The following is a 15,702-nucleotide window of genomic DNA, read 5'->3' as shown; positions in this document are numbered from 1 at the left end:
TGTAACATTGTTTGGAAGTAGGGATTCTGTAGGTATAATCAAGTTATACAAGGTCATTAGGGTGGGACCAAAAAGACACAGACACATGGCGGGAAGACAGCCAGGTGAAGACAGAAGCAAAGATTACAGTTGTGCTGCTACAAACCAAAGTGCGACTGGAACTACCAGAGCCTGGAGAGGCTTCAAAAGTAGCGTGGACTCTCCAACAGTCAGAGTTCTTCCAGACTCCAGAACTGTGACAGAAAACATTTCTCTTGTTTTATGGCACCTTGTTTGTGATACTTTGCTATGGCAGTCTAGAAAACTAATAAAGAATTATGACTGGAATTTATGAATAGAATAAACTAGAAGTAAAATAGGATAGAAAATAAAATTGTATAAAAAGTCTGTCATAATGAAGGAAAGACTCACTACATGTGCTTTGGGATTTTGGCTAGAGTGTGAATGGAGAGGACACTCAGTGTTTTGGTTCAGAGCAGGCTTGGTGTACTTTGATTCCATTACTTACTAGCTGTTTCAATTTAGTAATTATTTTCACCTTTTCCTACCTCTGTTTTCTTACCAAATAACGTCAATAATAGGAGTACTGACCTCTTAGAGCTTTGTTATGATGAGTTACTATGTATTAAATGCCTAGAACAATGTTTGGCACACCAGAAGTGTTATACCAGTGCTTGGTGTTATAATCTTGGCAAAAGACCAAGTTTTAAAAACATAATTAAGCTGAAGCAGAAGCCAAAATTGTGTCTACTATCATAGAAGAAATATGTAGCAAACTATAAATAAATATAAAATTTTATAAAATATGAAAATATTAACATTTTATTATTTAAAACATATGGATAAGAACTTATGTTTTTGACATATTTCTTCAAAATAATTTCCCAGTACTTTCAGCTGTGAAACTATTAAATACTAATGGTGGAGTAGAAGAGATTGTAGAGTGATTTCCATTTTCAACAACTGTTTCTTCTTGTTACACTCTTTGAATTTTTTATGATGTCTGAATTGAAAATGGCTTATGTTCAGTGTTGTTGTATGTGATGCTGAAGTTTTTCCACTTTATACAGTTTTGACCATTTAACAAGTATGAAATTTCTCTTTGTTTTTTCACATATAGTATAGAATTAACAATGCATATTTCATAATGTTTTCGGACACTTAGAAAAAATGTATAAAAAGTGCCTGGCATTGCAACTGGAAGACAGAAAATGCATAGTACAAAGTAAGCGTTATTAACACTCTTCATTCCAGTACTTGCCCTTTCCTGATAATTTCCATATTCTTCTCTTTTCATTAGCTAAACATCTTACAAACTTATGTCCCATTTGGATCGCCATTTATAATACTGTGTCACTGAATATTAATAAATAAATATTAATAATTCTCCAAATCCCTACTGTGTCTGCTAAGTCCAAATGAATATGCTGGAATCTGGGAATACAAATGCAATAATGATATATCCTTTTTAGAATAGCAAATTTAACAAATAGATGTGCTGAAATACAATGAACTAATATATAAGGGGTTGAAATAAAGGAAAAGTATTTTAAACTTTTCAATGTATGCATGCATTTAATTTTAGCAAATGTAACACATAACAAAACTTTCTTTTAGGGAACTTTCTAGGTTGAAATAATTACTTCCATGAAGTGAAGTTGTGTTGCATTATAAAACAGTAAGTATTTATTAGATTTTAGACAAAGATAAATTTTCAAATGTATCATTTGTACTTTGCCATCATGAAATGAAAAAAGTTGTAAGTGGATGAACTTAACGTGAAAAAACACCATATAATGTTAAAACATCTATTTATGCCAGATTTTAGTTTTATTATACAAACATTTTGTCAAGATATCTCAAAATGTAAAGACAGAAATTTATTTATTATAAAATTAACTCTATTTTATTGTAGGGAAGGCAAGACTTTGCCTATACTTCCTTAGAGTTATTTGGCTAAGCCTGAGAATTAAATTGACATAAAACAGATCAACAGGAGAAAAGCATACAGATTTACTTAATCCACATTTTGTGGCATGGGAATCTTTATAAGGAAATGAAGACCCAAGTAGGCAGTTAGAGTTGGACACTTACATACTGCATTGGAAAAATAGGAGTAAATTTTGAAAATGGGACAAGGCAAAGAGGCTTGGGCTAGGGCAATCATTTAAATAGAGAAGTGACTAGGAAGATAAGGGTTAGTCCAATAAGATTTGTTTGTACAGATTTCCCTTGACCTCAATTTCTGCTGGTATAGGGAAGGCATCTCTCATATGGGAAATTTGTCTCCTGCTTTTAAGTGATCATCTTGTATCTACTGTTTTTTAAGTGCTTATAACTCAAAGTAGATGATATGCTAGAGTGGCATATTTTGCGGAAGCATGTTCCAAACTCCTTGAATACTTTTCTGAGAGACCTTCTTCAAATTATAATGAATATGTTAGTACCAGAGACGTGAAAGAGCAAATATTTAGATTTCAACACAAGTAGCCAAAATCAAGACATCTGATAAAGTTGATAAATATCTTTGCAATTATAAATGTTTTTTGATTGATTTGCTAGTTTGAATCAAATATATATGTATTCACCAAGTATTAGTTCAATTATATTTATTGAGCAATGACATCTTCATATTATTAAAGCAATCTAAAAATTCTGAGAGATAAAACCTAAGATTTTTTATAATTTGGAAAAATCGTTAATTATATAATATTAAAAATTGGTTTATAAAAACTAAGGAATCAGTATCCATAAATTCATTGGTTTAATGATTAGAAAAGACATTTCTGTTTCTGGTTATTAATTGTTCCACATAATATTTTTAGACTCAGACTCAATTTTAATTAATAATGTTTGGTTTTTAAGTATAAGGTTCAGCCTTATACTTAACCTGCTATTTTATTTTAAAATAAAATCCACTACATTTTTTCTATCTTTTTTTCCTGATAGCTAAACAAACAGTATATGGTAAGAGAAAACCCAGAAATTTCGGAGAAACATGATTAATTTCCTGACCTTACCCAAAGGAAAATATTTTAATAAGTAATTTTGTGTAATTTTGTGTAATGAAATACTTTCCAAACTATGCTAAGTGATATCTAATCTGCAGATGAGGAAAATTTGTGGAGCACCAAAAGTTATTAGAAATCTTACACTGTTGTTTATTTCCAAATAATATCTTTAACTCCTATTTTTATACTTTAGAGATGACTTTACACATCATTCTAGTACAGACTCAATGAGACACCAGTGAAATATTCAGGGGTACAATTCAATCAAGCCATTGGGAATTCTATGAATACGGAAAACCAGATGAAATATAATTCTTGGCAGCTAGTAAGTATTATTCACTTTAAATATGGCCTATGGGAAGCAAATATTGAAATCAGAGTTACTTCAAGAGATTTATTGTAAAGTAGAACTGACAGAAGGAGAGGAAGAACACAGAATCAGTGAAGGGGAGCAGCCCCACTATAATGCAGACCTGATGATGCCTCTGCCAGCCCAAGGGGGTTCCACGAAGTGAAGACTCCACATCGAAAGAAGTCTCTGCTGGGCAGAAATTCCAAGGCCCTTGAACTATCACCTTGCAGATTACTGATTTGGGGTTATTTCATGAGCAGTGGACCATGGATCAAAAATTGAGGTACACTGAGACAAAACTATCAACTGGGCTAGGTGTGGTGGTTCTTACTTGTAATTCTATCACTTCGGGAGGTCAAGGCAAGTGAATCTTGGTTAAATCATCTTGGTTATATTTATTCCTAAGTATGTTATTTTTTGGAGATGGATAGTATTCTAAATAATTTTTTAAAAATAATTTGTTGTTAGTGTATAGGAACACTACTGCTTTATGTATGTTGATTTTGTATCCTCCAACTTTACAGATTTTTTTTTGTTGTTGGTCTTGTTTTTTAATATTTTATCTTTTTTTTTTTTTCATGGATGACAAGACATTTTTAATAGCTCAGTAGACCTTGAAAAAAATGTTTAATGCTTATGAGGCCTCCTAATTAATTATTTTTATAGTAACAACTTTTGGCTCCGATTTTCAAAACAAAGAAATGTATTGACTTATCAATAAACCCCAAGAAGGGCATAAGGATTGCTAAACTCTAGGAATAATTAGAATTTCAAGAGGACTATCTCCAGCTTTTAAACTCTGTCCTCTGCTGCTAGGCCATCCTTTCTCTTTTTCAAAACATCTACAAATGGGCGTGAGATGGAGAACAAGGCCACTAATTACAACTATGCTCAGGTCTCACAAAGTAAATCAACAGAAAGACACTGTCTTTTTTTAAGGCCGAGTTTAAAAATGTGAGACAAAGACTCTGATTCTTGATCATAAATGATATTAGTCTGCAAGTTACATTTCTGGAAATATATTTTTCTAGTTTTGGTATCAGCTTCACTTCTGGCCTCATAAAATAAGTTGGGAAATGTTTTCCTCTTCTGGAAGGCATGGTGTAACATAGACATTATTTCTTCATTAAATGTTTGGGAGCATTAGATGTTAAATCATTTGTGACATTTTTTCTTAATGGATGTTTTTCACCTACTAATGTCAATACTTTTATAGATATAGAGCTATACAAATTATTTCTTTCTCTTTGAGTGAATTTTTCTAGTTTATGCCTTTCAAAAATTGTTTTTCAAACTAATGTGTTTAATTCAGAAGCTTAACATTTTGTAGAATTCCTTATTACTCATATCTGTAGCAAATGTACTGTTATCCCAGTTCACTCCTGCTATTGGTAATTTGTATCTTTGTTTGATACAAATTTTATTAGAATGACTAGAATGTTATCCATTTTATTAAACTTTTGAAAAACCTAGCTTTTGAATTCATTGATTTTCCTATGATAGAAGAAGAAAACCTTGAATTATTTCTTCTCTTGTAATATAAGAATTTAATGATATAAATTTCCCTGCAAGCATTTCCTTAGCGAATTCCCACAAATTTTGATACATTGTACATTAAATATTCTTTTTATTCAAAATAATTTCACATTTTTCCTGACACTTCCTACTTGGCCTATGAGTTATTTAGAAATAAGTTTCTTCATCTTCAAATATTTGATGATTTTTCAGACATCTATCTATCATTAGTTTTTAAATGTCATTTAAATCAGATGATGTATTTGTATGATTTGCATTATTTTAAATTAATTATGATTTGTTTTATGACATAGCATATGATCTATCTTGGTGGTTGAAAAAAATGTACCTTCTGATATAGTGTTGAATAATTTCTAAATTTCAGGTCAAAATTTTTCATAGTATTGTTTAAATATTTTATATCCTTCTTTGTATTTTATAGCCTTGTTCTAACAATTGCTGAGATAGGAGTGTTGATGTCTTCATGTATAATTATGTACTTGTTTATTTCTATTGTTATTTCTATTAATTTTTATTATATGTATTTTTAAATTAGTTTGTTATATTACCACATATTTATGATTATATTGGCTTCTTGGAGGGTTGATCTTCTATCATTATGCAATGACACTATTTATATCTGATAATCTTCTTTGTTCTAAAGTTTACTTTGTCTGATACTAATATAACCTCTGCATGTTTACTATAATGAACATTCTCTTGCTATATAATTCTCCATCTGTTTACCATTAACTTATCTAAGACTCTAAATTTAAAATGGGTTTCTTACACACACGTATAGTTTAGTTTTATTTTAAATCTACTTTTTAGTTAGTGTGTTTGGGGGAGTAATATTTAATAAAATTATTGGTAAGACTGACTTTAGGTTGATCATTTTATGATTTGTTTTCTGCTTGTTCCCTGTAACAGTTGTTCCATTTTCTCTTTTTTTAAAATTATTTGAATAGTTTTAGCAATCCATTTAAATTTAACTACTGTGTTTTTACCTATATCTCCTTGTATTATGTCCGTTGTAGTGACTCTTTAGACTACAAGATGCTTACCTAGCATACCACTGTCTATACACAATTAACATTTTACCTTTTTGGGTAAAATGTTTAGTTTTTTTAACCATACAGGTCCCTTTAATCCTCTGCTTTGGCAAAGGTAGTCAATTATTGTATCCACATATATTAATATGGGAACATGTAGTATTACAAATTTTGTTTTTAAAAAATGATATTCTTTCTATCTATTTATTTATTTGTTTATTTATTTGAGATGGAGTCTTACTCTGTTGCCCAGACTGGAGTGCAGTGGTGCTCTGTTGGCTCACTGCACCCTCCACCTCCTGGGTTTAAAAATTATCAGACCTCAGCTCCCCAAGTAGCTGGGATTACAGACATGTGCCTCCATGTCTGGGTAATTTTTTTTTTTTTTTTTTTTTTTTTGTATTTTTAGTAGAGATGGGGGGTGGTTTCCTATCATGTTGGCCAGACTGGTCTTGAACTCCTGGCCTCAGGTGATCTGCTTACCTCGGCCTCCTAAAGTGCTGGGATTACAGGTGTAAGTCACTGTGCCTGGCCTATTTTTAAAATTTAAGGGAAAAAATAATTTTTCATAGTTTCCTGGATAGTAACATTCTGATGTTCTTTCTGCACTTGCAAAGTTCCACATTTCTTTTGGTATAAAGGAAATATTCCTTCATGTTTATTCTGCCTGGTGAACTCCTCTAATCTTTCTTGAAACATAACTATACAACCTTTATTATTTTATTTTTCTTTATAATGTCTTTGTTTTGCTCTTATTCATTAAAAATATTTCTGGGGCATGTGACATTCTGGATTGACACCTCTTTTTGTTCAGTACTTTAAAATGTTGTTTCACTACGGGAATACAATTTTCGGTAAGAAATATTCAGTCATTTGAATTGTTATTCTAATGTATGTAGTGTGTCCCTTTGTTTCCTCTTTTTTTTTTTTTTTACTTGTAAGACTTTTTTACTTTGACTTGTAGCATGCATATAACATACCTGAAAGTGCTTTTCTTTGAGTACTGTTTCATGTTCATTAATCTTGAATCTGTAAATTTATGTCTTTTACCTTGGGAAGTTGTTCATCATTATTTTTTAAACTTTTTTTTCTATTCCAATCTCTGTCTTCTCTCTTTCTGAAACTCCAATGACAAAAGCATTATGTATTTTGATATGCTCTCAGAGGACATTTAGACTCTGTTCATTTTTATTTTATTCCTTTCTTTTTTTCTCCTTGTTCTTCAGCTTAGGTTAGATGTATTGACATACCATGAAGTTCACTGATTCTTTTATGTCATTGACATTCTGCTATGAAGCTCTTTCTGTGTATATTTTTATTTAAGATACTCTGTTTTCCAGTTATAAAGCTTCCATTTGTATCTCTATTTCTATTTCTCTGAAGAAATGTATATTTTCCTTCATTTCAAAAATTTTTACTCTTACTTTACAGAACATGGTTAAAGCTACTTTAAAGTTTATCCGGGCGCGGTGGCTCAAGCCTGTAATCCCAGCACTTTGGGAGGCCGAGACGGGTGGATCACGAGGTCAGGAGATCGAGACCATCCTGGCTAACATGGTGACACCCCGTCTCTACTAAAAAATACAAAAAACTAGCCAGGCGAGGTGGCGGGCGCCTGTAGTCCCAGTTACTCGGGAGGCTGATGTAGGAGAATGGTGGGAACCCCGGGGGCGGAGCTTGCAGTGAGCTGAGATCCGGCCACTGCACTCCAGCCTGGGCGACAGAGCGAGACTCCCGTTTCAAAAAAAAAAAAAAAAAAAAAAAGTTTATTTCTGATGATTCTGATACCTGGTATCGTGAACCTGGTTCATCTTAGAGTTGGCAATTGTTCAATTGGAGAGAGGTTCAGAAGAGGCATTTTTAGTAAGCATCTTAGTAATTCTGACACAAGTGATGTATAATATCTGAAGAAAATAGATAACGGAGAATATGTTGGGAGACTCAACTTACTGCTTAATTGAAATACTTCATGGTTAAGAAAAAGAGATTAATAAGGACATCTTCCCCCAAAGAGAAGAGAATTATCCCATCTTATGTCCTTCATGACTTGGGAAATAATTACCATGATCATTTTCATACAATTATGTTTGAAATTCTAATGTCTTACTATAGAACACATGTGTATGCACACGTGCACACACACACACGAGGAATAGTAATTCAAGAGGTGTCAACCTGCTTTGTTTCATAAAATATCTCTGATACTAAGATAGTCTAATATAAAATAATGCCAATAAAAATGAAGAAAATGTTCTGCATAACTAAAAGCATAAAGCCCATTTAAGAGGATATATTTAGATTTGTGTGCATAAAGGACTAGTTTTAATCTGGTAGGTACTTTCTGTGGAAAACTATAAATACAATTAGTAATGAAGAAATAAATGCTCTCAGAGCCACCAGAATTCTAAAATTATAAGCAAGTATATCAGTTTGTTGTTTTGGAAACAAAAATGTCACTTTGAGCTGCTCACCTCGGTAATTATAAAACTCTCATTAAAACCCTTAAATAATGTAGAAAATGTGCGGATAAATTACGTGATAATTCTATCCTATAAAATTCTAACATATAAAAACATATCAATTCTATTCATTTCTGTGAAAATATGCAAGTTAATTCCCTATTGTTCATTTATAAACAACAATACAATTTTAATCACCTTTACTTTTTTTTTTTACTTCTCATTTGTTATGGCATAACTTTATTTTCCACTTTAGTTTTTTAGAGGCATAGCTATGCATCAGTGTAACTGAGAATTCATGGTATATCTCTGCCTGAACAGCTTTTCTCACCAGACATTATCTGTGTTCCTAAAGCTCCTAATCCAGGATGAATTATTCTACCACAAAGTCTGCTAATTCCCCCAAGCAAAAATAGTATAGAATAACAGTATTTTGTCATAACTAAAATAGTCATTCAGTTTAGTCAGGTAGCAAATATATATTTCATATCTACTTTATGAGAGCATTGTGTTAAACTCCAAGAAGCTAGTGGTGAAGAAAACAAGCAATTAAATTTTTAACACCTTAGTTTCTTCCATATTATTCAGCATATACCACTTACACACAAGATACTGTGCTATGTATATGTGTGTATACATATATACATAGACTTCAATTTATACATTTTTATTTGAAAAAATTGATAAAGCTTAATCTTTTGGATAAGTTATACAGTATTTTAATTTAATTTCTACAATAATTCTCTGTGAATTTATGGTTATTATTTTATTTAATTTCTCATAAATATACAAATATAATTAACATCTGTGCCTTCATATGTAAAACATAAATTGTAACATATATTATTGCACTTTGTCGATTGTTCAGATATTTGAGTATTTTTTTCTTTTAAACCATATGGTTGCTAAAACATGGATTATTATTTTTGAACAAAGATGTCAATTAAATACTCTGTCATTTTATGTAAGACTGAAAAACACTTGCTATGAGCTAGCCAATCCATAAAAGCAGATTATAAATATGTGTTTTTAGATATGATTAAAACATTACAAAATAAAGGAAGTTAAATACAGGCAGAAACCATGCAGGCAATAATAAAGGAAGAAGCAAAAAGAGTGGCAAGAAGGCTGAAAGGAGTGAAGCTTATGACAATTGCCTGCCTAACCACCCTAATAGAAAGTGAGAGGCTCACCCTGACGGGCAAGCTCATGTATGCTTTAACTCCAGAGCATGGAACTGAGGTTACAATGTCTTTTTGCAGAAGTCATGCTAAACTGGTTTCAGAGATGCAGAGGAGACAAAGCTACACACAAAAATTATGCAGTCACAATTTTTGCAGGAAGCAATTTTCTCTGTGACTACAAAGAAGGAATTTCAAGATGAAAAACCTAGAAGACTAATGCTCCTACCCTATCTCACAACTCCCTACAAATAGGCCAAAATTCCAACTACTTAATTCAGTACAAATAGAAATAAAATGGCCCAGAAGGTATTTTTTAATGCAATAAAAAAAATGTAGAAAAAATGCAGTAAACTTACTCAACAGAGACATTTTTCCATAAAGTTTCCATTGGAATAAAGTTACGGTCAGCATTTTGCCATGAAGAAGGAAAACACAATTATAATAAAGTGACAACCTCAGTGAAAGGAAATTGCAAAGCAAAAAAAATCAAGTATTCAAGGCAAAACAGCAAAACAAGAGGATTTGAAGAAATGAACGGAGGCTTTACACACTGGCTAAAGCATTATGAAGCATTCCTTACAGCTTTTCTTGAAGAACACCTTCCTAGAGGCCTTATGAAGGCATCCGATCCCTGAACTACTTGTCCTGAAGTTAGAGAGAAAAATTGATCTGTAGGTTTCTGTATCCCATTAGCCAAAGTTTGCACCTTAGGGCTTCAACTCCTTTAAGCATCTGAATCGCATCATGAGGCAACCCTAACAGCTGCTATGGAAGCCAGCGCCCAAAATAACAATGATAGCACCCCTGGCCTGTAGAGATTAGTGAACTCCCTATTTGCCCACATCATCTGCAGGCTTATGGGCCTACCTGGTCGCATGGGTAACAAGCACTCCCTGCGGTTCTCATGTCTCAGCAGAATCTGTGAAACCCAAAAACTCAAGGTGAGAGGCAAATGAAACAGGCACAAGCTACATATCTTTAGGGATTTTTCTGGGTATTTTCCTCTCATATGACTGAGATGGCCTAAGAACAACCACTGTAGCAATACTCTTGGGCTTTACAGACTGAACAACAACCTAACTTTATATATGTTTAAAGTTATTGCTAGGGGTATTGTAGCCTGAAAGCAAGCAAGTTCACAAATCCAGAAAGGTACATAAACTGAGTTCAGGGCAATGTAACAGAGCAGGATGCAGGTATAGTATGGAATGGAAATGTAAACACAATACAACTAGAAACAAATTTGAATGCAAGGGAGAAAGAATGTGGCAAGCAGGATATGTTTACTGATAGCCTCACTTATGATAAAAGGCAAGGAATGTCTCTTACAGCTGTCCAACTGAGTAATGATGTAAGCATATTTCACAGCATAAATTTAAACGCTAAGAAAGATCATATCATATTCTAAATTTGAATCCCATGGGAGAGAGATGAGGAGAGGAAATAATTATTTATAGCATGTCAATAAATAAAAATGAATGAAACTTACTTGCTTAAAATGAATGTAAAGATATGACTAAGATCAAAAGAATATTAAGTAGAATGAACAGGAAAAAAAATTCAGATTTTCTGATTCTTGTCAAGATTGAAATATTGTCCAGCATAGTGCTATTCCAAAATGCATGAAAAGCAGATGGTAGTGCTTGGAAAACTTTAAGCTTAAATAACAGGATGCAAAAACATGTGCACACACAAACACATATGTGTGTGTGTGAACTCACATACATATGTGCAAACACACACATACACCATAAAATGAGTCAATACTCATTACAAGATATCATGCACATAATTTTTGTTATTTTTAATATGCTCTACATTCAGAGAAAGTAAAAAGCCTGTCTCCCATTTTTGCTTTGTTTTGTTTTCATTTTGGCTTTTGACATTTTAAAATAAACTTTTCTTCAAATGCTTACCAGAGTTATGGCAAATGATTGCCTTACACATGTAAAAAATTTAAGGAGAACTCTTTTGTCACAGATGGGGTCATGTATTGGGTAAATAGCATCCTATATAGACCAGAGTATATCGCATTACTTAAGACATCAGAATTTACAAAATTGCTGTTGGTCTTATGCCTAATATCCTTCTTATTCAGACAAGTGAACTGGATCAAAAATAGTTTTTTTTTTCTGAATTGCAAAATGCATTTTGAAGCATAACTCTGGAATGTGAAACAAACCTGCTAAAAACATGCAATTTGATTTTTCACTCTTATTTCTAAGCTTTTGACAATTTATTATTTTTACTTTGTGTTATAGTCAAAATTAGAAATCTTACAGTCACTATTTCTTTTCTTTTTTTTTTTTTTTTTTTTTTTTACTGTAAAGCATGTCTGGTCACTATTCTTTAGCTTGAACTATTTTTTGAATTTTTTGGCTGAAATACTGAAATCCTGACCAAGGAAGCAGTGAACACAACAAAGGTAATAATCTACATATATACTGAAGAGTTAAACGCCTGAAAAATCAATTGACAAGTCTCCTTTATTTTTCACTATTTCCTCGGTCCCAGCAAAGATGAGCCTGACAGATATTCTGCATCTGAGAAGTGTCGGCAGGTTGTCAAGCCAAATCCCGGCTTGAAGTTTTGTGGCAATTTGCAATACAGACTTGTTCCAAGGGTCACAGAGGCTGAGCTTAGCTTTTCATTTGATGCCAGGCTATATCAATAAATTTTAGAAGAGTGCACTGCACCCGGAAACCTTTGTAAGCTGTGGTGCAACAGAAACACTTGCCTAAATCGGAAGAATGGCGGCATCAACAGAAACCATTTTAAGTGTGGCATAGCTAGACCTCAAGGGTGAGAAACAGCTAGTCTATTAGGGCTGGGATTTTTCAACCCTAAAAAAGCAGAATTCCAGTGCCTATTTATCTTCTGGCCATAGACTGATTGTCAGAACCAGATAAACAAGGTTTGGTGGGCTGATGGGTCCACAGAAAAAATGAACAAAGTGTGATGAAGCAGTGAGTAACCTACTGGTCTGTAGTTCAGATAATGCAGTTTCAGTGACAGTCTGAAATTAGTGTGCCTTTCCAAGGGTCTGGGCAGTGAATCCAAAATCGGCTGTTCCTGCAACTTGGCTGATATCTGAAATAATTTAGGGCAGGGAAGGGGCAGAGAGTGTTTCAAAAAGACACTGCCTAAAAGAGTTAAGAGAAAAGTAGCTCCTATCCATTGTCATAGAGCAGCCAGCTTCCAAAGATCACAGATGTCAACAGGCTTTGCAGTAGAGTTTGTTGATGCTGAATGTCTTGTTAGGGGATGTTGTACAGAGACATACGGCTTTCAAATGGCTATGCTTATGTAATCTCTCAGACATGCAGCACGATTTGTTCATTTGCTTTTTAAATCTGACAGCAGAAGACAGTAAGGCAGAAATCATTCATTAATGCCTCCAGAACCAGAAGTTCAAGCCTTGAGTTGATTCTTTGTGGCAATTTAGCTTACTCTTATTTTTATACTTTTCATGGGTTAGTTGATTGTGCAAGCTGGAGCATGTTTATGAATGAAAGATAAGCACTTGCAGACACAGAGTACAGGCATTATGGTTGAAGAGCATGGAGCAGGCCAGATTGCCTTTATAGGGTAATCATTTTCTCCCTTTGAGATTCAAGGTTATTTACAATTCCAGTTGTTGAATACTGTCACAACCTCTGGTTATATGAATTGCTTTAGCCCTGTACCATGTGTGTACTGATACTTGATGATGTAATTGTTTCTGTGCTGGCTGTATACCTTAAACACATGTACTTAGTACCAAATGTAAATAATGTTTGCAGTTTGAAGAAAAGAATTAGAAACCAACATTAGAACTCCATGAAATTAGCATGAATTAGAGTTGACCCTGCAAAGTTGTAATGGGCTTACATGTGATGAATGAAGTACTATCTCATCATATAATATCTGCCACAAGGATACAGTGCAGACGTCTATATTTGAACTTCTGCTCTATAATCTTGTGGCAGACATTATATGATGAGATGGTACTTCAATAGATCACTCTTTTAACACTCTCTTCGCATATTTCCACGTAGCTTTAGGCAACCCTAACCTCTTTAACATCAGAGTATTCATGTATAACAAGGATACATGGAAATCACACCTAATTCAAGGAGATTTTTTTGAAGATTAAATACGACAATGTTTACCATAGTGCCTAATATCACAAGTGCCTTGTGATAAACGAAATGTTAGTTATAATGATTATAACTAGCATATTATCAGTTTAAATAAGACTTTTTCTTGGGAACCTACTTTCCAATGTGTAACTCTGTTATGGGACTGGCTATCCTATCAAATTTGTCACAATGGGCAAGTTGATTACATGAGGAATGTAGAGTGGAATTGGGATAGAAAAACAGATTTAATCACAAGGCAGGTGAATAGAGTGTGCTCTTAGCACAGTAGAAACAAGAGGGCCTCCTTTACACGCACAGTATAGAAGGATTTATGAAGAAAGCATTGAAAAATGAAAGTGATGAATGAGGAAGACAAAACAAATTCATCCTCTATATTGTTCATTGGTTGTGCATAGTTTAGTCCTCCCAGCATAGTTCAAGGCACAAAATAAATAAATCCATTGCAGATGAAACAACCACCTCACGGTCATAACCTAGAGCCTCTTGTCCTGTCATCTGTTCATTAACACATTCTGTGATAACAGGATTTCTCAAAAATAAATCGCTCAGTTGTTGCTGCTTTTACAGAAAATGCAAGGGCCTTTTGTATATCACTTCCAAATCCTCTGACTGAATCTGAGATTTCTCTCTCTCAGCCCGTAGCCCTATGAGCCACAGTTTCTCTTTTGTTTAAAGTAAAAAAAATAATTTATATACCCTACTGCTATTGAGAGACCCAGATGAGAGCAGATCGATGATGACACTTTGTGAACTGTAAAACACTGCTGGAGTTTCAATTCTAGGGAATCCGATGGTCATCAACCTACTCACCTCTCCTACAGTACAAAGTTTTAGTGCTGTGGTAAAATCACCATGGACCTTAGCAACTGAGAGATCTGAATTCAGATTTGGACTCTTAACACTTATTAGTTTATAGGGTCTTGAACAAATTACTTAAGTTCTCTTTAAATGATGATTGTGTAACACTTAGAATGATGGTAGTTTGAGAGAGAGAGAAAGAGACGGAGAGAGAGAGAGAAAGAAAGAGTATCTAGAGCTTAATTCATTCTATTAGTGGTTTTTCTCCTAACAAAAAAAAAATAATACTAACTGTAGGAGAGAAACTGAGTGTGTGTGTGTGTGTGTGTGTGTGCCTGCATGCATGAGTAATGCATATAGTATATGTTTTGGTGGCAGGGATGACGGGAATCTAAATAATTACTCAGTGATCAAAAGAGTTCATATGGGTGTTTTTGAGCTTTTCTCAGCAGGTAGCATACATTTACAAAATTGTTGATTTAATTTAAAGGATTTCATTGAAAACAGAAAGAATAAAAAGAGAAAATGTAATTTTGGTTATTTTGAAATGGCAGTCTAACAATTGCCACAACAAGAATTATTCTCTGATTAAAAAGCTAAGAGGTTTCTCCAGCAAAGATAAAGAGAAGCTCTGCTCTTTACTGAAAACAGACTAGAGGGCTGCTCCCCAATGAGGAGGCTGAGGAAAGCCTTCCAGTGATGATAACAACGCCTGAAAAGAACAAACTGTAGGGCAGGCTGGTCAGGGTGACTATGGCCAAGAGCTCTCAGGATTCTCCTCCTCCCCCACCCCCCACATTCTATAAGTCTGAAATAAGTTTTGACCTTATAGCTATCTACCTAAGGATTTCCAGTCACTTCGACGTTCCCAGAACATCTTTGGCCTCTCTTAAAATGATCAATATAACAGAAACAAAAAATATTGTTCAATGCAAAGCATAACACTAGCGAGATAATGAAGGCCATGAATCTTATGATATGTAATATCTTCTCCAAATATGTTGGAGAAAAAGGAACAGTACAACTTCAAAAGTAGCAGTAAAAATGTTTTATGTCACTCGTAAGAGGAAATCAAATGTTAATATAATTCAGCTCTCAGCAAATGCATACATGTTTTAGAGCTAACAATATGAGTTGGCATGATATTTAAGAATGTGAACAATACATATTTTGGATAGAAATGAGACAA

Source organism: Macaca fascicularis, chromosome 2, assembly GCF_037993035.2.
Source record: "Macaca fascicularis isolate 582-1 chromosome 2, T2T-MFA8v1.1".
In the NCBI taxonomy this organism is placed as follows: Eukaryota; Metazoa; Chordata; class Mammalia; order Primates; family Cercopithecidae; genus Macaca; species Macaca fascicularis.
Note: the sequence above shows the minus strand (reverse complement) of the source record.